Genomic DNA, 21121 nt, shown 5'->3' with positions numbered 1-21121 from the left:
CTCAGCTCACATTAATCTCTGATTTCGCGAGCACTCCCTATCAGAAAGCCAGTTTGAAAGGTGGAGACGTGGCAAAGCGGGCATGAATATGTTGATGAAAGCTGCAAAACTTGATTTATTTATTTTTAACATGGGGAAAATATTGCATGACTTTGACGCAAAAACCTATCAAATGCAGTGAAGCATCTGTTGTTGTCCGGAGTATCCCTTTAACTTACTATACTTTGCCTCCTTTGTAGTTATTAACTATGAACTTTGCAAAGGTGTGCGCACACCTGCTACCGCCGTTCTACATGAATTAGTGATGACCCAATCAGAGGATAACCAATAAGTGCACTTGCTACCTTGTGAATTAATTGATGCTGCTAGGATTCGGGGAAGGAATCCTTTGCTGTCACTGAATTTAGGTGCCAGTGTTCTACTTAACAAATGTATCCGATGATCTAAGATCTGTCTCCATGTGTGAGTCCAAAAATAATTCGTAGAAATATTGTACCTTCTAATGATCTGCTGTGAACTAATTATTAAACTGCGATATTGCGACATTTTGATACTCTGCTTGTTTTATAATCCACAGGAGGAAAGCAGTGCTGTACTTGTGCCTCTAGCTCTCAAAGTGTTAAACATTCACTTGATTGCACTTTACTGTTGTCATATTGCATAAAGATTAAATAAAATATAAACATTTTGTTCTAAGTAGTGAACACACCACGTTTAGATGCATAGACAGAGAAAAGTGATGTGGGGGGTGCACCAGTGGTAACCATGGTAACTGAATGGGCCACTGGGACAATGCAGGAGTACACATTTATCTACTGTAACTAATTATTTCATGAATGAACTCCATCTGAATAAAACAGGAGTTTGTTAGAATCCCAGGCAAAATCTGGGAGAGGAACTCACCAAATGTTTAAATGAGTACTACTTTTCATTTATGTTTTCATTCTATAAAACACTCCAAGCACCATAACCACTACAGCCAGCTGCATACCGCCCAACATTCTAAATGGACAAAGAGGGACACTTTCATTTTAGGGGTGTAGCCAGGGGTGGGGCTGCTCTGAGAAATGTTTGGTGACTTACCAATAACAATTCACGGAATGCAAATGTAATTTACAACAAGGACAATGTATCTTATTTATATAAACTGATTTTTAACCGGGATTGCTCTGTGCACTGGTTGTACAGCTACCTCGTGTTGTGATTTCGGGATGTAATGTCACTCCAGCCCTTGTCATAACTACAGAACTGGAGGGAATGCTGTTTAAAATACGATGTGATGGCTGCTTGGGGTCTGTTGGTGTGATACGTGGGCATCCCATTGTACAGCGCTACGGAATTTGATGGCGCTATATAAATAATAAAATAATAATAATAAGTGTATTTTCACTCACTTGATCAATATTAATTCACTCATATTATACAGTATTACACTATTTCTATGTATCTCTCTTTTTATTTCCATGTAAACCCCCTGAGACATACTCTTAAAGGGGTAAGTGTTTCTGTACTTTCACTCTGTTGTATGTGCACTTTAAAATATTAATACAGCGCTACACTCTGACTGAGAATCTGTGAAGTGGAGACACCAACCAGATTTAAAGTTATATGTGTTTTTGGTGATTACAATTTGTGGTGGGATTTTGGGAGTACCCACGGAGTGTATTCGGCAGCTAAATCAGACAAAAACAAAACAAAAAAGGAATTTAACCCCTTAAGGACCAAACTTCTGGAATAAAAGGGAATCATGACATGTCACACATGTTATGTGTCTTTAAGGGGTTAAAGTGACGGTACACTTTGTGTTTTTATACACATTAACATTGTGTTTGTAGAAGCGACCAGCTTCAGATGAATCATTTTACTTTCCTCACGCAAAATTACACATGGACTTACTCATAGGATTGAGGTGCTATTCCAGATATCGCACGGCAAATGAAAGGTTCCATTATTTCCATTAATATTTACCCATGGGTATTTTCATAGCAAGACATTGTCCTAAACAAAAAGCCATATTACCTCTCTCTCTCTTACATGGCGTATTTACTAAACACAAGATTTTTGCATTTAACTAAATTTGATTTTCAAAACTGAGGCAAAAGTAGCTGCTCTGTAAAAATCTACGACACAAATCAGCTTGACTATTATAGCCTCCGTTTTGCAATTCGTATTGAATTTTCAGAAATTCAGTATTTAGCAAATGAACCTGTGATAAAATAACTCTGTTATGTGTACGTAGCACAGACGTTACACCCTTTTATGTTCACCCCTCCTTTTCTCTGTTTGTTGTAGGTTTGTCGTGCAGGTTCATTACTCTGTTTATGGACACTGAAGCATCTAATTATTTCTGTATTATCTGACAGTGCAAACGGTTCTCTTCTGTTTACATCAGAAAAACCAACTGTAAATGCTTGTGTCTTATTATGTATTGCTGATACATATCACCAATGAACTTGCTAATTTACGACATGTTTTATTGTAGCTTTCTCCACAATAAAAATAAATAAAAATAAAAGAAGTGGAAAAAGCAATGCAAGCAGGATAAGTCATTGGAGCTTTAATAAGTTATAATTAAACTTTAAACTAAATATTTTTTTTAGCAAAAGTAGCAAACTAACTACTACTCCATGTTTACTGAATAAACCTATTTTAGCACAACACAGAAGACCCTTTAGCACTTGTATGTCCTGCCACAAATTAGCTAAAGGGTGGGTCAATGCAGAGGCAACTGGAACGCTTGTCAATGGTTGCCCCTTGGTGCAGTTGGAGAGCTAACTGCTGATTGCCCTATGCTGCAGTTGGAGAGCTAACTGGCGATTGCCCTATGCTGCAGTTGGAGAGCTAACTGCTGATTGTCCTATGCTGCAGTTGGAGGACTAACTGCAGATTGCTCTTTGATGCTATTGCAGAACTAACTGCCGATTGCTCCTTGGTGCTGTTGCAGAGCTACCTTTTGATTGTTCTGCAGTGCAGTTGTAGGACTGACTGCTGATTGCTCTGGTGCGGTTGAAAAGTACCTTTTGTTTGCTCTCATGGTGTAACAGTGAAGCTACCTGATGATTTCCCCATGGTGCAGTTTAGGACCGAATTAACATTGATAAACGAGCCACAGCTCCAGGCCCATGTCTACGGAATAGGCCCATTGATCTTAACCCCATTAATTATTATTTTTTGTTTGTTTTTTGCTTCATGCTCTGGCTCTGTCATGTTGTTCAGAGGGACCAAGTTTGGGAATTTAGGAGGGATGCAGCCGAACACAACTTGTGTTGACTGGCTGACTATAAAATAGTTAAAGGATTCCTGTCATGGTCCTTATTACTCTTTAGAAATCAATTCCTCAATGTAAACTGTCTATACATTGTGTTGGCGAAATTGCTAGCCAATATATAGATTTTTAGGTAAATCACTATTACAATTTCTTCCCCTTATTCACTAAAGCTGAACTGGAAGCATAGCTGACTTGGAGAATGTTTCTAGTTATTATGGATTTGAATTTAAAATTCACTTTGAAAAGCCAAGTTTGTTTGTGTTTATTAGTTTTTTGTGTTTATCCTTGAGTTTATACCTTCATTAATTCACTGGAGGTCCATAGTATTGCACCAGCCTTGCCTAAAACACCATACAATTTCAAATAAAAGTAAATCTTAATTTACCTGAAGCCAGATTATAATTTCTTTTTTCAGAAACCCAAATGAGTGTGGTTTTTATTCTAGTGCTGTATAATCCTGAACAGATGAAGGTTACATGAAATACACCAGTAATATGTTATTGGCGGGTTTTAACATGAACTGGCCGAATGTGATGCAATGTGATGATTACTACAGCTTCCAACACCGCCAATAAACAACATAATTGATATCCTTAATCGCCATTCCCTCTAAAACACAAACATACCCTGCTGCTTAATTACATCTGTTTAAAGAGTAAATGCATGTGAAACAGCCACTTCTGCCCACATCATGCAGAGCGACCCTCTTCAGAACTGCTTAATAATTATGCATGTCCTGGGGAAACCATTACTGTCTCAGTCTATTAAATTATAGAGGATATCAGTGCTCATTAAGGCACTCATGTTTACTCTGCTGAATTATCATTGATTTATATACAGGATTGTGAGTTGGCTGTGGAACCTAAACCAAAAATATCCTCTCCTGGCATTGCCCATATTCCACCAGAGCCGAGGGCGTAAGACATAACCAGCTCCATTTTCAAAAATTTTATATAGCGTTGAATGGATTTTTATGTTTTTTTTATTATTATTTTGCTTTAGTCTATGGTTGGTTGGTGATATCATTAGGCATGTGCATGGGGAAAATATTCGGCTCGGATCAGCATTCCGAAATTCGGGACTTCATCAATTCGGGACTTCGGCAATTCGGCACTTCGACACTTCGGAACTTCGGCACTTGACCACTTCGGAACTTCGGCACTTGACCACTTCGGAACTTCGGCAACTTCGGCACTTCGGATGCTGGACACTTCGGAAATTCAGCACTTCAGAATTTCGGAACTTCGGCACTTCGGCAACTTCGGCACTTCGGCAACTTCGGAACTCCGGCATTTCGGGACTTTTGTTGCAGCCGCTTGGTAGATAACTCCCTAATTCCCACGGTATTAGGGAGTTATCTACCAAAAGGCTGAAAGACCTAAATTGGTCTTTCAGCCAAATTTACTAATACTAAGTAAAAATTACTTAGTATTAGTAAATTGTGCCCCTACTCGCAATACCGCGAGAAGGGGCATGTCTATTAAACATTGAGCAGCCAGTGGCTGCTCACTGTTAAAAAAAATTTAAAAAATTAAAAAGGGTCTCCCCTCCTTGAGCGGGTGGGGGCCCTAAAGTAAAAAAAAGGGGGGAGGAGAGCATGGGAGGGGGGGCCCTTTTTTATTTTACACAGCATGTGAAAGTTATTTGGCATTTTCCCACGCTGTGTAATTTGACTCATAACTCTCTGATTGGTTACTTAATCTACCAATCAGAGTGTTATGAGTCAAATTACACAGCGTGGGAAAATTCCAAAGAACTTTCCCACGCTGTGTAAAATGACACAGAGCACTCTGATTGGTGGATTTCAAACCAACCAATCAGAGTGCTGTGACAGGTAAATGTAGAGACTTACCTGTCAGTCTCTTCATTTACCTGTCAGAGCATTCTGATTGGATGGCTTAAACCCACCAATCAGAGTGCTCTGAACCTAATTGCAGGGCGGGGCAAGGCTTTATAAGCCTTCCCCCGCCCTGCAGAGCTCAGTCTGCGCGGAGCCCTCCATGGGTGAAGATGGATTGGTTTTTTTTGCGCTAGTTTTTTTTTTTTTTATTGCGTCGGTTATTATGGATTTTTATTTGGCCTTTTTTGGGGCCGAAAAAAGAAGATTTTAGAAGAAAGAAAACATTGAATCGTGAGTTTATTTTTATTTATTTTTTACAGGTATTTAGTTAAAGGTCCCCCCTCATTATTTTTAGGGTGAGGGGAGTAGGTAGGAGTTTATTTTTTGGGGGAGGGGGTGACAAGAGGGTTTTTGGACCCCTAGTCACCTGGGGGGAGGGGGGTATAATATGTATTTAGGGCCCCCACCTGCCGCTCAGGGGTGGGGGCCAGGGGGGGGAGGACATTAGGTCCCCTCCAATTTGTGTTTAGGGCCCCCACCCACTGCTCAGGGGTGGGGGCCAGGGGGAGGACATTAGGTCCCCCCCTTATTTTTGTTTAGGGCCCCCACCCACTGCTCAGGGGTGGGGGCCAGGAGGGAGGACATTAGGTCCCCCCCAATTTGTGTTTAGGGCCCCCACCCACCGCTCTGGGGTGGGGGCCAGGGGGAGGACATTAGGTCCCCCCCTTATTTTTGTTTAGGGCCCCCACCCACCGCTCAGGGGTGGGGGCCAGGGGGGAGGACATTAGTTCCCCCCTCCCAATTTGTGTTTAGGGCCCCCACCAACCGCTCAGGGGTGGGGGCCAGGGGGGAGTACATTAGGTCCGTCCCCCCCAATTTGTGTTTAGGGCCCCCACCCACCGCTCAGGGAGGGGGGACCCTTTTTTATTTTTTTTAACAGTGAGCAGCCACAGGCTGCTCACTGTTTAATAGACATGCCCCTACTCGCGGTATAGCGAGTAGGTGCATAATTTACTAATACTAAGTAATCTTCAATTTAGGTCTTTCAGCCTTTTAGTAGATAGCTCCCCAATACCGTGGGAATTAGGGAGTTATCTACTTATTCATTCCTGTCATTACACTGACTGGCTAAGTAACTTACATTTTATATAAATGTGTGTTACTTGATTGTTGTAAGTGTTGCAAATGCTTACAGCTGAATCCTGGCTATGTTTGTATACTTTTTATTTGAAATTGTTTACAATGTAACATTCTTCTTCTTTCACTGGGTAAGTATATTCATACTTTGGCAATACTGTGCTTCGGAACTTCGGCACTTTGACACCTCCGAACTTCGGCAACTTCGGAACTTCGGCACTTCAGCAATTCGGCACTACTACACTTCGGAAATTCGGTAATTTCGGCACTTCGGGACTTCGGCACTTCGGCAATTCAACTATTCGGAAATTCGGAAGCACCCGAATGTCCGAATTACCTGAAATTCGGCAGAATTTTAATTCGGACTGAAACGAATTGCACATGTTTAGATATCATTCATTATCTGTTACTGAATCTATCAGAATATGGCAGTCAATATGAGTAGGCTAATCACATGAAAAGTACTGCCTCACATTACGTAGCATCCATATGCTGCAGCAGTGATGGCAGGATAGCAGGTTGTGGTAGGTGGATGGTTTTGGGAGTATTGCTAGGTTTCAAATCAAATCCTACTGGGAATTTATCCAAAAGCAACATAACTGAGCCTTCTCTTAAAGCCAACCATTAATTCTACAATGTAATCTATGCATTCCTATACTCTCAACCCCTATGCTGTCTCTCTATCTCCCTGTCTCCCTTCATCCCCCTTTCGTCTCTCTACCCAGTTAGGGCCCCCACCAACCGCTCAGGGGTGGGGGCCAGGGGGGAGTACATTAGGTCCGTTCCCCCCAATTTGTGTTTAGGGCCCCCACCCACCGCTCAGGGAGGGGGGACCCTTTTTTATTTTTTTTTTAACAGTGAGCAGCCACAGGCTGCTCACTGTTTAATAGACATGCCCCTACTCGCGGTATAGCGAGTAGGTGCATAATTTAATAATACTAAGTAATCTTCAATTTAGGTCTTTCAGCCTTTTAGTAGATAGCTCCCCAATACCGTGGGAATTAGGGAGTTATCTACTTATTCATTCCTGTCATTACACTGACTCGCTAAGTAACTTACATTTTATATAAATGTGTGTTACTTGATTGTTGTAAGTGTTGCAAATGCTTACAGCTGAATCCTGGCTATGTTTGTATACTTTTTATTTGAAATTGTTTACAATGTAACATTCTTCTTCTTTCACTGGGTAAGTATATTCATACTTTGGCAATACTGTGCTTCGGAACTTCGGCACTTTGACACCTCCGAACTTCGGCAACTTCGGAACTTCGGCACTTCAGCAATTCGGCACTACTACACTTCGGAAATTCGGTAATTTCGGCACTTCGGGACTTCGGCACTTCGGCACTTCGGCAATTCAACTATTCGGAAATTCGGAAGCACCCGAATGTCCGAATTACCTGAAATTCGGCAGAATTTTAATTCGGACTGAAACGAATTGCACATGTTTAGATATCATTCATTATCTGTTACTGAATCTATCAGAATATGGCAGTCAATATGAGTAGGCTAATCACATGAAAAGTACTGCCTCACATTACGTAGCATCCATATGCTGCAGCAGTGATGGCAGGATAGCAGGTTGTGGTAGGTGGATGGTTTTGGGAGTATTGCTAGGTTTCAAATCAAATCCTACTGGGAATTTATCCAAAAGCAACATAACTGAGCCTTCTCTTAAAGCCAACCATTAATTCTACAATGTAGTATATGCATTCCTATACTCTCAACCCCTATGCTGTCTCTCTATCTCCCTGTCTCCCTTCATCCCCCTTTCGTCTCTCTACCCAGTTAATGTTGATGCAAACCTTGTTTGTCTCGTCCCCATCTCCTCTAAGCTCTAGCACTCATTACTCTAGTAGCATGGTTTGTAGTAATGTGCCGAAGCTCTCCTGTACTGCTTTGGTGAACAGCTACCCAATATTCCAAAAATAGGAAAGCACTTGCATCATGCCACCTTAAAAGATCCGAGGCTAAAGAGCCCCATCGCTGGACTTTCACCCATAAAGCCACCCACAACAACTCCAATGATCTAAACTATCTATATTACATGATCTGCCTGTTAGTTCAAAGGAGAAACTATGCTTTAAATCTTATATTAAATGGGTGGTGACATCATCCATTATCAATTATTTCCCATAATGCATGGTTTGGTGGACACCGTGCTGTATGGAAATGCCTAATTTTTGGCAACACCTTGAGATACATGTCCTGATCTGCCTGAGATTAGTGGGAATTACATTCCTGGACAGCAGCTGCTTTATATATTTGCCTCTATTTTTCAAGACGTTTTCTTGAATGTAAATAGTAGCTATCTCTGATAGTAGCAGAGTAAAATATAAACTAATGAAGAACGGACATGGGGAGGACAGCAACAAAATGTTTTTTTTTTTATAAAGTATTTTTATTACTTACCTTGTGTAGGAGCGTTTAACTGTGTCAGTAGATATTCGTAGAAAGTAGGTCCAAGCACTCAAGGTTTCTTCAAAGTGCCTCTTTTTTATTGATTTATTGAAAACTGAATGTGCAGCCTTTCAGCCTTTGCAGAGGCCTTTGTCAAGCATGCTTGTGAAGGCCGAAACGTTGCACAATCACTTTTCAATAAGTCTGACCTTGAGTGCCTGCCTGGACCTACTTTCTACCAATATTTACTAAATTGGGTTTTGCCAACCCGGTCTTCGATGCACCTGGGTTTCACTGTGAAAGTGCGATATCCTTTATCTTTGAATTAACTATGTCAGTGGCAAACACCAACCTCTGTATTATGAGCATACTCTGAAAGTCACAGATTATTCACATGCACCCATAAAAGCACATGGCCACATATACATAGTTATTTACTAAAGTTTAATTTGTCTGGAATTTTACATTTTAAACCAGAATTGCCAAATTGGAAAAAAAATTCCAAGTCAGCTTTGTTTTTAGTTCGTTAATTTTAGCTTACAATTTATAATAACCCCAACAGTTGTCTAAATACGTGCACAGATGCGTACACATGCAAATTACTACAAAAAACATAGAGCGTCTGTATTCTTTTTTTTTTTTTTTTCCTCTCTCCCCCAAGGGTACTGCAAGCAATTTACGGCATGCTATGTGACTTTAATCAGGCTAGTAGCTCACTAACAAGATGTTTATCTAACCTAATTTAATGCTACTTATTTTATCGACACTGGACATATGACAGACTTACTGGATCCTGCCTGGACTTCAACCTCCAACCCTGAGGTTTGGATGCAATAACTAACAAGGTGTATACAGTGAGGCTTACTCACTAAATGGCAAATTGTAGTGACTTAAAGGAGCTCTCTAGCCTTAGAGATACATGTTAACAATTTAGATGCAAGGTCTCCATATAATTCTAAAATAAAGGAGATTACTTACTAATTATCCCTCACTGCGGTTACAAGTTATCTCAGCCAGTCCCCATGTTGAAGCACTGGGGGGAGGGTCTACTGCGCATGCCCGTCAATCGCTGCACTGTGCCAATCAGCATATTATTATTATTATTATTATTATTATTATTGCCAATTATATAGCGCCAACAGATTCAATATTAAAGACTAATGCATTTCAATGGGGAAAGCTCAGCATCTTCACACAAGGCGTGAGAGCCTCTAATCAAAGTCTCCAATTTGTTTCACAGATAAGGCAGTGTTTACATTCGTCAGACGGCAGGGACAGGCTCTTTACACCAAAACCACTTCATTAAGCTGTAGTTGTCCTGGTGTTTAGCTTGTCCCATTAACCCCTTAAGGACCAAACTTCTGGAATAAAAGGGAATCATGACATGTCACACATGTCATGTGTCCTTAAGGGGTTAAAAAGTGCAATATTTAAATAGCTGAAACATTTATACATTTTCCATTTTTACAAATTTTGTTTTTCAGTTCATTGTCCAGTAAATACACCCTACAGTGAAACAGTGGGAATGAGACTCAATGCCCTCTTGATGTGGGTGAGTAGCAACAAGACTAAAATTGTTTAAGATTTTATGGAACACCAACCTACTAGACAAAATGGTACATGCAATAATGCAGTTATTTGAGATTGTTAGAAGTCATTTACTGTCCATTTAATAGCGAGCCTTTCACTGCGCACTGCATCTTCCCTGATACTCAGAGGATTGAAGAATGCTACTGGTAAGTCCTTGAGTATAAGGCATGAGCTTTCAATGTTACATAGATTAATTATGTGTTATCTGTTCCTGGTCCCCAGTTCCTCTACGTGCGTCACCGACCAGCCTGTCAGGCAAATTGTTCATTATCCTATGGACTAGCTTTCTATAAACTCTTTGTATACAGTCAGCACTCTGGACAGCAGCCTAGAGGTACAGAGAAATCAGATTTTTAATAAGGGAAAAACTAGGGGTAAACGGTAATGCATTCTAAAGGTAATCTGCTTACAAAAATGCAAACCATGTATTAAAAAGATATAAAACCAAAAACCACAACTGCTCTCAGTTTACAGGTGCAGAGCTCTTCGCCAAACTCCAAATTGTAGCAAATGTAATTGCAAATAGCAATATTCACTAAAGTCAGAATTTAAAGGGAATTTTAAATGTAAGACCTTAGTAACCGAAGTGGAAGCATAGCTTAAAGGAGCACTATGGGGTCAGGAACACAAACATGTATTCCTGACCCTATAGTGGTAAAACCACCGTCTAGCCCTCCTGGGCCCCTCATGCCTGCATACATATAGCAAAATCTTACTTGTATTCAAGCCTGAAGCTGTAGCTCTGCATGCTGTTTGCCTCAGAAAAACAAGCTGTCTGCTGACGTCATCAGAAGTGGTGGCCTGATTCAATCACAGTGCTTCCCCATAGGATTGGCTGAGACTGACAAAGAGGCAGATCAGGGGCAGAGCCAGCACAATTCAAATACAGCCCTGGCCAATCGGCATCTCCTCATAGAGATTAATTGAATCAAGGAATCTCTATGAGGAAAGTTCAGTGTCTGCATGCAGAGGGAGGAGACACTGAATGTTTGGGTGCATTTTAGGCAGCCATGACCCAGGAAGGATCTCTAACAGCCTTCTGAGGAGCGGCCAGTGAAGTTATCACTAGGCTGTAATGTAAACTCTGCATTCTCTCTGAAAAGACAGTGTTTACATCAAAAAGCCTTAAGGTAATGATTATACTCACCAGAACAAATTCAATAAGCTGTAGTTGTTCTGGTGACTATAGTGTCCCTTTAATTTCTTCCAGTTCAGCAATTTAATTTTTTTTTTTTTAATTCTTCATTTTTGTAGTGCATCATATAACAAGTACTCAAGCATATACATTTCAACAGAGTACATATATCTGGTTGGTGACATTTTAAGGCTTGAAATGTTGATTAGGCTGCACTTTTTATATTAGAAATCATAAAAGACAATAGTAACACAGGTCTAGCAGTGAAAACAGGAACATAAAGGGACATGGTATAAAGGACCTTGGAACTGAGATTATTTAAAGAGATAAGAACCACTGGGTGCCTCAGTTAAAAAGATCATTGCAGGTAGGTTAGATAAGCACAAGAATATGAGAGAGCAGTAGCCATAAAAGATCATTGGCATAATAGGAACAGCATTACACCCTTTAATCTACAGACTAACCTGTGTAAGCCCCTAACCAATGCCCAATAGCAGAGCATTCCAGCTTCTACGGCTGTCAGCCACTTTAAAGAGGGTCCCTTTCAGATCACAGGCTCCCAGGCACTGTGGAGAGATCCACTCCATGAACACAGAATGTCCCTTTGTCGGTGCTCGCATCCCTGCTTTCCTTGCCGTGCATACATGGTGTCTCTGGGTAAGCCGATCACGGAAGAACCGCCATGGCGATCTGCAGTAGGTATGCAGCTTGGAGTAAGGAAAAAGAAAGGCTGCGCCAAAAATAAAAAATAATATATAAAAAATAAAATAAAAAATAAGAAATAAAAAATTCAAAATATAATTGAAATAGGTAAGTTCCAATAAATATCAGAAGGTAAAATGGATATAGTCACTAATTCCGCTGTAGGGGTATCTTCTCTTGTTATAGTAGTTCACACCGTCTCGTGATATGGAAGACACAAGAAGAGAGAACCAATCGTGCGGAGTGTATAAAATGAATGTAACAATAGTTATAATATATATTACACTCACATTTGGATGAGCTTTGGCCAGCTCAGGATTTGTAAGCATACAGCGGAATAATCCCCGCTTACAGGATATGTTGGTGCTTGTCCTCCCGGGGGTTTATCCAATTCTCAGGAGAAGAAGGAGATAAAAACAGCAAATAGTGCTCTCTGATAATATAATGAAGTAGTAAATAAAATAAAATATACTCACAAGTAAAGTGCAGGCCACACTGCACTTTAAAAATAGCGTTGGTGGTATAATCCCCACCTCAGGATAAGTAGTATAAAATGCCTGGAAAAATAAAATAAAAATAGAAGGTAAAGTACCAATCCCTGGCCATATATGCTAAATGTGTTCATAGTTTTATGGTTTTCTTAGACTGATTGTTGGAAATACAGATTTCAAAAGCTGCCTCTCTGACACCTGACACAACTTAACTAGCAGCAGCAAAAATGCTTTAACAGCACATGCATAACGGGAATACTGTTTGAAGATTTGTTCAATATAAAGGTAAGTGCTGGAAGCGAGGCAAGCAGATGAAGATATATAGCGTCGGCTTAAGTGTGTAGCATTGTCTAAAGCTGACATTTAAAAAGCGTCCATCTTAACCAACGCAAAGCCTGATGTGTTTGAAGCCGGGATTTATATGCGCCCCCTGACAGCTCTAATGGTTATAAACAAATGGGAAATGAATTTTCAGTGTTAATTATAAATTGTAAATGTAACAAACAAATAATAATTTGCCAGTTGGTTATGGGCGCAATGTTTAAACAGATACATTTGTGCAGTCATCATTTTTGGTATCTTTGCTACAGGAGAATTGCAAAGCACACAACCAGTGCTATAATAAGCTAGAATTGCATTTATTATGCTGGTCACAATTGATCCCATTGTTATTCGAGTGGAAGACCATGGAAAAGACCATTTAATGAGGTTAAACTGCCATGTAAACTTTATCCGATACAGAAAGTAGAATTCCACACAGCGACCGGGTCTTTTGTCTAAGGCAGGGGTGGGCAACCTTTGGGACTCCAAGACTACATCTCCACTGTTGCTTTGCCAACATTTTTGCTGTGAGAGCATCATGGGAGATGTAGTCTACAGAATCTGGAGTGCCAACCCCTGGTCTAGAGTCCTACAGCTTAATCTCCGTTATAAAAAAAATTAAAAGGGAGTCCAAGTATGTCAAGTATGTTGGATGGGAAGAGAGAGGGAGAGTTCATGTAGAATTGAAAGGTTTCAAATTCTGTATGTTGTGTTCGGATTTCTTTTTCTGTGTATATTGTTTGAAATTAGGTCATTTCAGCAGCCTCTCAACTGAATAATACATATCCCAGTACTGTTTTAGAGCCGTTATTTGATTTTTTAAAAATTTTATACCTTCATATAGATTCAAGGCAATGAAATGTTAAGATGCCATTAGCCCTATGCTGGTGGCCAACACAGCAATGTGAGTTATTGGGCGACAAGCTGCTTAAGCAGTCTGTCCATCTAACACTTTTCAGTCTTACTGGCTACTTTCTCATGGACATGAACCTACGCTGGAGACCTAAGGTCCCCTGAGAAACAGAGGACATTCTGGGCAAGAATATACTCCTGATACTACCCTTACCAGTCTATCCAGAAAGTTGAGCACTTTCTCACAACACATTCTGGCTTATGCCTTGCGATAAGAATCTTCTTCAGAATTTCTTACCTTAGCCCAAAGTAGCCAAACTAAAGACATGTATTTTGGCTGAAAAAGTTAAATTCTGGACTCCTCATAATCTAGTGAATAATTCAGAGTGAACGTTGGTGTGTGGACAAGTGACTTTGAAAGCTAATTTCAAAATAGCTGCTTTGAAACATGTACTCCAACTTTAATTTCACCCTAGACATTGCCGATTGATTGTCCACCGCTTCTAAAATAAGCGAATAAAGCCCATTCTGGGTGGACAGCACCTGTAAATGAAATGATGGGAACTGTGGCTTCCTGTAGATGATTTATAGAACGTACATAGACAATGCATGGTTTAATGGTATGTTTAGTATGCTTAATCCATCACAGTCGGAATGAGAAAGTAGAAAGCTTGTATATAGGTTACAGTCTTATTTATGTGCATTACGCAATGCGCTGGCTTTAGAACATGCTGGAGTCTGACTTTTTCATTCGTTGGACAAGACAAGCGCATTCATTGATTATCTGTTTAATTATCAGCCCTTCATGGCAAGTTTAAAGCTATTCTCTAAATAAAAGCTCTTTTTATTGCCTGGTAAACAATTGCGCCAGGAAGCTGACCGGAATATCAATAGAATGTATTTACTTTGTTAACGATAAACTTGCCACTTTCCCCAGTTTTACAAAGCACACTGTGAGGTTTACACACTAAACCATGAATTGAGCAGCACTGAAACATGAATTACCAAATAGGTTTGAAAGATTGAACTTGATGGGCTTGAGACTTTTTTTTCAAAACGTTGATTAACCCCTTAAGGACCAAACTTCTGGAATAAAAGGGAATCATGACATGTAACATATGTCATGTGTCCTTAAGGGGTTAATATGTATCTGTAAATTTAGATAACCGATTTAAGAAAACACTCCAACTCGGTATAGGTACAGCTTAGCTATTGTAGCCTGAATGTTGTAGTATGTTTTAGAGTTCATAACAATGCAATGTGTATTATTTATAAAAGAAAGAATTGTCCTACAGGAACAAGAGGTCAACGAAGGCCTTGCTAAATAAGCTTACTAAAGCAAATATAGGCAACCTTCACTACTCCAGATGTTGTGGACTGCATTATCCCCAATGCTTTTGCAGCTTTAGTCCACAACATCTGGGGTGCCCAAGGTTGCCTATCCTTGGTCTAAAGCGTTAGGGATCGCATTACATTACAGGTAATGCTATAGGACAGGGATAGGCAACCTTCGGCACTCCAGATGTTGTGGACTACAACCCCCACAATGCGCTAACACACATGCTGGCAAAGCATCATGGGAGGTGTAGTCCAAAACATCTTCAGTGCCAAAGGTTGCCTATGCCTGCTATAGGATATACTATTCTAAGTAAAATGATTTACTAAGAGAATCAACATCTTCGGCTCTAACAAATTATATGACTTGAGTATAGCCAGATTAACCATAAGGTGCGCTAAGGCAGATGCCAAGAGGAGGGCCTCAGGCACCATGAAGATTATTGGCCAAGCTTGTACTCACTGATCATTCCTATACTTGGAATAAAGGTTGGGTGCAAACTGGTAACCTGACTTGGGCCTTAAGGATCAGAATTCTTCTCGAACGAAGAGACAATGAAATGAGTGAAGACCTAGCGAATATGAGGCAGAGGATAGAGGTTAAGTGGTCACTTGTTATGTGCTCCTAAGAAAGTTGTTTTTAGTGATTCCTTAAAGGGCAGAAGAGTAGAGGAATGTTGGCCCTATAGAACTCTTGATCAGGAAGGTCGGAATAGACATATTTCATATTTGCTTATTAGTGAGTGTCTGCTAATTGGGATGTTGTCATGAAGACCTTTATAGGTAAGGACCAAGGTTTTGAGATAAATGTATAGGGAAGAAATATAAAGACTGACAGAGGACTGAGGTTTGGGAGGAGTGGAAGGTTAAGTAGATGTGTCTGGGAGTCGAAGAGGTGGTTGCAGTAGTCAAGTGAAGATATTCAGATCACTTTGGATGTTAAAAGAGGGACAAAGCGGTCAGAATCAAAGAGGATGTAGATGTAACGAGTCTCCAGTATAGATTTGATCAGAACATCATTCATCTGAAAATACTGAAAAAGGAGAAAAAAAAACAATACTTTAGTTAGCTATCCAGTCATAGATGCAAGAGAGGCCGTTTATGACACAATATAAGACAGAAGAGGAGAGATCAGGAGAAGATAAGTAAGTCTAGGAGTCTTCAGCATCAATGCAGTATTGAAATCCAGAAGAACTGATCATATCACCCAGTGAGGTTGTGTAGAACAAGAACAGATGGCAGACCAGAACAGAAACTTGGAAAACAACAAAAGAAAGCAGCAGTGGGGAGAAGTTGATGAGAGAAAAGTAAACACTGAAGAAGTGTTGGGCAGTAATAAGAATATAGGAAATAGCAGTCACTTACCTTGACCAAGGTTGTAGAGGGCAAGAAGAACAAGGTGATGGCCGAGCAGGAGTAGGCAACCTTTGGCATTCCAGATGTTGTAGACTACATCTCCCCTGATTCTTTGCCAGTAATTTGGCTGTAAGAGCGTCAGTGCTGCTATGAGAACCTTTAGGGAACAAATGTTTCCAAATACACAAACACAAAGCGCACACACACATCTACTCACACACTGATACACATTGTCCAGGAGTGAACTGACACCAGTATAATATGCATCATATATATACACCCCTGTCACGTCCATGAAATACACGCGCGTTTATTTCTGCATTTATATGGCTGGCTGTCATGATACTGGATGGATGGCTGGTTGTCATGATACTGGATGGATGGCTGGTTGTCATGATACTGATGTGGGATTATTTAAAAAACCTTATTGTATTTGTATTCAATTATTGCACTAACTCCATTTTAACTTTATACTGTGACAATCCTCCATTTTGTCCTCATAACCTAACTTGTTCATTTTAAAATCACCTTACATGACAGAATTTCCCAGCACATCTAATACAATAGAACAAAGACTGTATTTTCTATAAAGATATGATTAACACAGGAATTGCTGACTTTTCCTTAGATTTGCAACAAAGTATAATTTGAAGGCCATGCGAACACAGTAGTAATGAAATGTTCTATTCATAAGAGACCTTGCACCTGGCCACGAGGCCTGAGATCACCGACCGTGTAAAATGACGCTCAAGACCCCTTGTCCCCCACCCGTGTCCAGAACAATCCCACCTCTTGGTGGGTGGACACGGGATTAACCACTTAGTCTTTTGAGCCAATTAATAATATTGATAGGTGGACACTAATCCCGACACTTGACAATTAATCCAATTAATGATGTTTATTTACTGATATTCTAATAAGCAATGATGACGTAAAATGTCTCTTAAAAGGACCTGCGTGTCCGCTTTTTAATCACTTGCCAATAAATTTTCTCGAAGTTATTTTAACCTGAACCTTGTGTGTCAGACTTAATTACTTCAGCGTATATACGCAATTTATTTTATTGATTTGGACAGGAACAGATAGACATTTAAACATTTTGGTTTACTGCAAAAAGTACCATAACAACTTGGCTGCCCAACGTGGGGCACCGGGCTATGTCTGGCCGGTGAGCCGTCCTAAGGAAGACGCTGTTGGACGGAGGAATCCAGGGGGAAGGAAAGGAGATTGATCACCTCCAGGTACACGGTAGAGACTTCTGCAGAGCCACCGGTATGTTCCGGCCCCTTTGATTGACCCGTCCACGTGTCTGTGACTGCTTCCCGGGAGGACATCAAAGACAGGTAATATCTTGCCCGGTGTCTCGTTACTCATTTGTTTACCTGCATTTTAGTCTATCTGTTGCCTGGGTGTGTTTGAATTGTGTTTGAATTGTTTGCCTGTTTCCCCATTTTGAGATAAAGGGGGGGTGGACCTGCAGGGGATTTGCCTGGGGTTCTGTCTTGCTTGTTTTCCCCTTTTTGGGATAAAGGGGGGTGGACCTAAGGGGATTTGCCTGGGTCTTCAGTATATCTGTCTATCTGTTTGTATTTTGCCCCTTTTGGGATAAAGGGGGGTGGACCCGAGGGGATTTGCCTGGGTCTTCTGTTGCCTGTTTTACTCCTTTTAGGAACCACGGTGCCGTGGTTGTAGGGAACAAGGGGGGTTGACCTGTGGATGCGTTCCTGGGGGTCTTCTTTGCCTGTTTACCTCTTTTAGGAGCCTCGTGGCTGTGGCTGTAAGGAAAAAGGGGATTGTTGGAACTGTGGATTTTGTGTAGACTCATAATTTCCTGTGATCCTTCTCGTGACACTCTGAGAGCTTAGCTAGCCTCATTGTGCACGTGGTAACCCACAGTTTCGAGTACTGGGGCTAGTGGAATTCCAATTTTGGTAACCACTGTCCCGAGTACCGAGGCTGGGGGGATTCCAGTTTTGGTAAACCTCAGCTTCGGCTGGGGGGATTCCAGTTTTCTCTTGGTAACCGCCGCCCTGAGCGCTGGGGGCTGGTGGAATTCCAGTTTTTCTGTTTATTTGTGGTAGTGAGACTTATAAGTGGGTTTTATAGGGGCACTACGGGGTTGAGGGAGGTGACTTTGGAGTAAGCACATGAGTAAAGGAAAGGAATTACTGTTGATTTCATTTGAACTGTGATGCATACACTGTATTTCAACTGTATTGTTGTCTTGTTTGTTTAAAGAGGAGTCTCATGTACTCCTGTGTCTGTCTCTAAGGATTTTTTTTTTTTTCCTTGCCTTTCATCTTTTCTATACTCTCTATATTGTTATACTATCCACTCCCATTCCTCTTAAAAGAGAAGTGATTGGTCACACACTTCTCACCTCGCTCCAATCCGTGTCTACCACCCCGGGTAGGCGGATTCAGTGACTAGTCTACGTTTTGGGAAGACGCACCTGAGAAAGTCCCACGATTCTTGGGTGGCAGTCGAGCATTGTAGACGTTCTTGTTCAAATTTCCCTCTCTCTCTCTATATCTAGGACGCTGGTATAGGGGTAAAGGGACTATGGGACAGGATTTAGATAAGCCCAGCAAGGGCTGGTTAGCATGTGATTTGGTAGAGAACAGAGAGGGTGAAGAGATGGTTAAAGGTGTTGAAAAGATTGCAAAAGTATGTAAAATTGCTGTACCGACATGTGGGAGATTGCAACCAGAAAGTTGGCGCAAGTTACTAGCAGAAATGAAAGGCAAGCTTACAGATAATGGTTTATTAAAGACTGCTGAAGCATGGTACAGAGTAGCGAAGGCTATTCAGTTAGAAGGTTGGGTTGAGGAAGAAGTAAATCACAAAGGTGTAAAATTGTTTGTGTATCATAAAAATTGTGTTGCTGGGGTTTACCCTCAGCCAGCGCCCCAAAATGGCGCCCAGGGGATGTCCGTCCCCAAGGTTCAGTCAGCCATAGGTGATAGCCAGCTGACTATGTTCCCCACTCCCGATCCTCCCGAATCCCATCCCATCACCTCCCCTGTCTGCCCGGTCCTGAATTCTGATGGATCTTTCTTTACCCCTTCCCTTTCTCTAACGGTCCCATCATCCTCAGCCATCCCCACGCTTCCTTCCATGCCTAATCCTAACATCTCATCTGCCGCCTCCTCCCTGCAATCCCTCTCTATGGTTAATCCCCTTCCATCAGCACCCGTCCAGCTAACTACCCCTCCCTCCCATGCTACGACTCCTCTTCCTGCATCCATCCCTACTAATCCTGTCCTGTCTCCTCCGATAACCAGCTCCGCCCCAGTCCAATATCCTACCTCCTTAACCGTACCTGCCCACCCTACTCTTTTGCCCTCCCCTGCCTGGCCCTACCCCTTCCCATATCCCATGGCCCTGCCCTACCCCGGTTACCCTCCCTTTCCCCAAGCCACTCCCCAGGTTCCGGTCATGCCCAGTCCGGCCCAATCTACCCCGGAAGTGCCCATATCAAATATGGCCGCCGCTCCTTCCCTTAATCCTGAAGCAACTCCTTTCCCCGCCTCCAATATGGCGGCTCCCAGTTCAGCCCTGATGCCAGTAATTCCCGGCGACTACCTGTCCCCAGGTTACGACTCGCTAGCCACCCCTGCATCTGGGGCTCATTCCCAGCCACCGACCCTTTCACCTCACGCGGGACCTGCACCGCGTAGAAGAGTCAATATCATAGAATTCGATGATGACGAGATGGACAGGGTGTCCCATGTCTCATCGGAACTTGCTGCGGGAGCCCCATCTCATCGTTCTATCGATGATCCCTTCGGCCACAAGGGTCGGGGAGAACAGGCCCCTCCTAAATATGTAGCTTTTAACCCCACTCAAGCTAGTGCTCTGATGAAATCACTCCCGGACCCAGAAAAGCAGCCCATGCCCTTCTACCGAGGGATAGTTCAAATTCAAAAGACTTATTCAGCCGCATGGCGTGATCTATTGAGCATTTGTGCTATTAAAGCAGGGGATGCATATTGGCCAAGTATGGCCCGACACCTCAGTACAGATCAGCTCAACAGTGATGTTGATTACCCCTCTGGAGTAACTTTTTGCACCCAATTAAAAGAATGGGCTAAGGACAAACTTGCAGATCAGGCTGCTGGCCTTACTGATGTTATTCAAGATAAAGGAGAATCAGTGGAAAGGTTTCATGCAAGACTGTATCAAATGTTTACAGATTTGGGGTTTGATCTTACTGACAAAATTCATTCACAAATGCTGTCAGGTGCGTTTGTCCAAGGTGTTAAGGACTCTATACGCAAGGGAATCATTGCTGCACGCCCTGAATATAAGGTTGTTCCCCTGGACACCCTACTTTTAGTTGCTAGAGGTTTGGAATCCGCTCAGACCCCAAGAAGATCCACTTCAGCGCCTCTCATGGTATCCCGCTCCACCCCAGTCCCAAAAGGTACTAGACCGGAGGAGGGGGGACATTGTTTTAATTGTGGAGCCAAGGGGCACTTTAGAAGTGACTGCCCAGAACCTAAAAAGGAGCCAAGGGAGCCCAGAAAGCCCTCCAAACCTGCCCCAGCTCCCAAAGCCACCAAACAGGTTCCGATAATTGAGGAACCAGATGATTAGGAAATTGGCAAGCCTGTGTCTGCAACCCCTGTCATGGCAGTGTCTACAGGGGATAAAGGGGGGCCACTTGCCACAGTGACTTTGCCCATTGAAGG

Source organism: Pelobates fuscus, chromosome 12 (genome assembly GCF_036172605.1).
Source record: "Pelobates fuscus isolate aPelFus1 chromosome 12, aPelFus1.pri, whole genome shotgun sequence".
Lineage (NCBI taxonomy): Eukaryota > Metazoa > Chordata > Amphibia > Anura > Pelobatidae > Pelobates > Pelobates fuscus.
Note: the sequence above shows the minus strand (reverse complement) of the source record.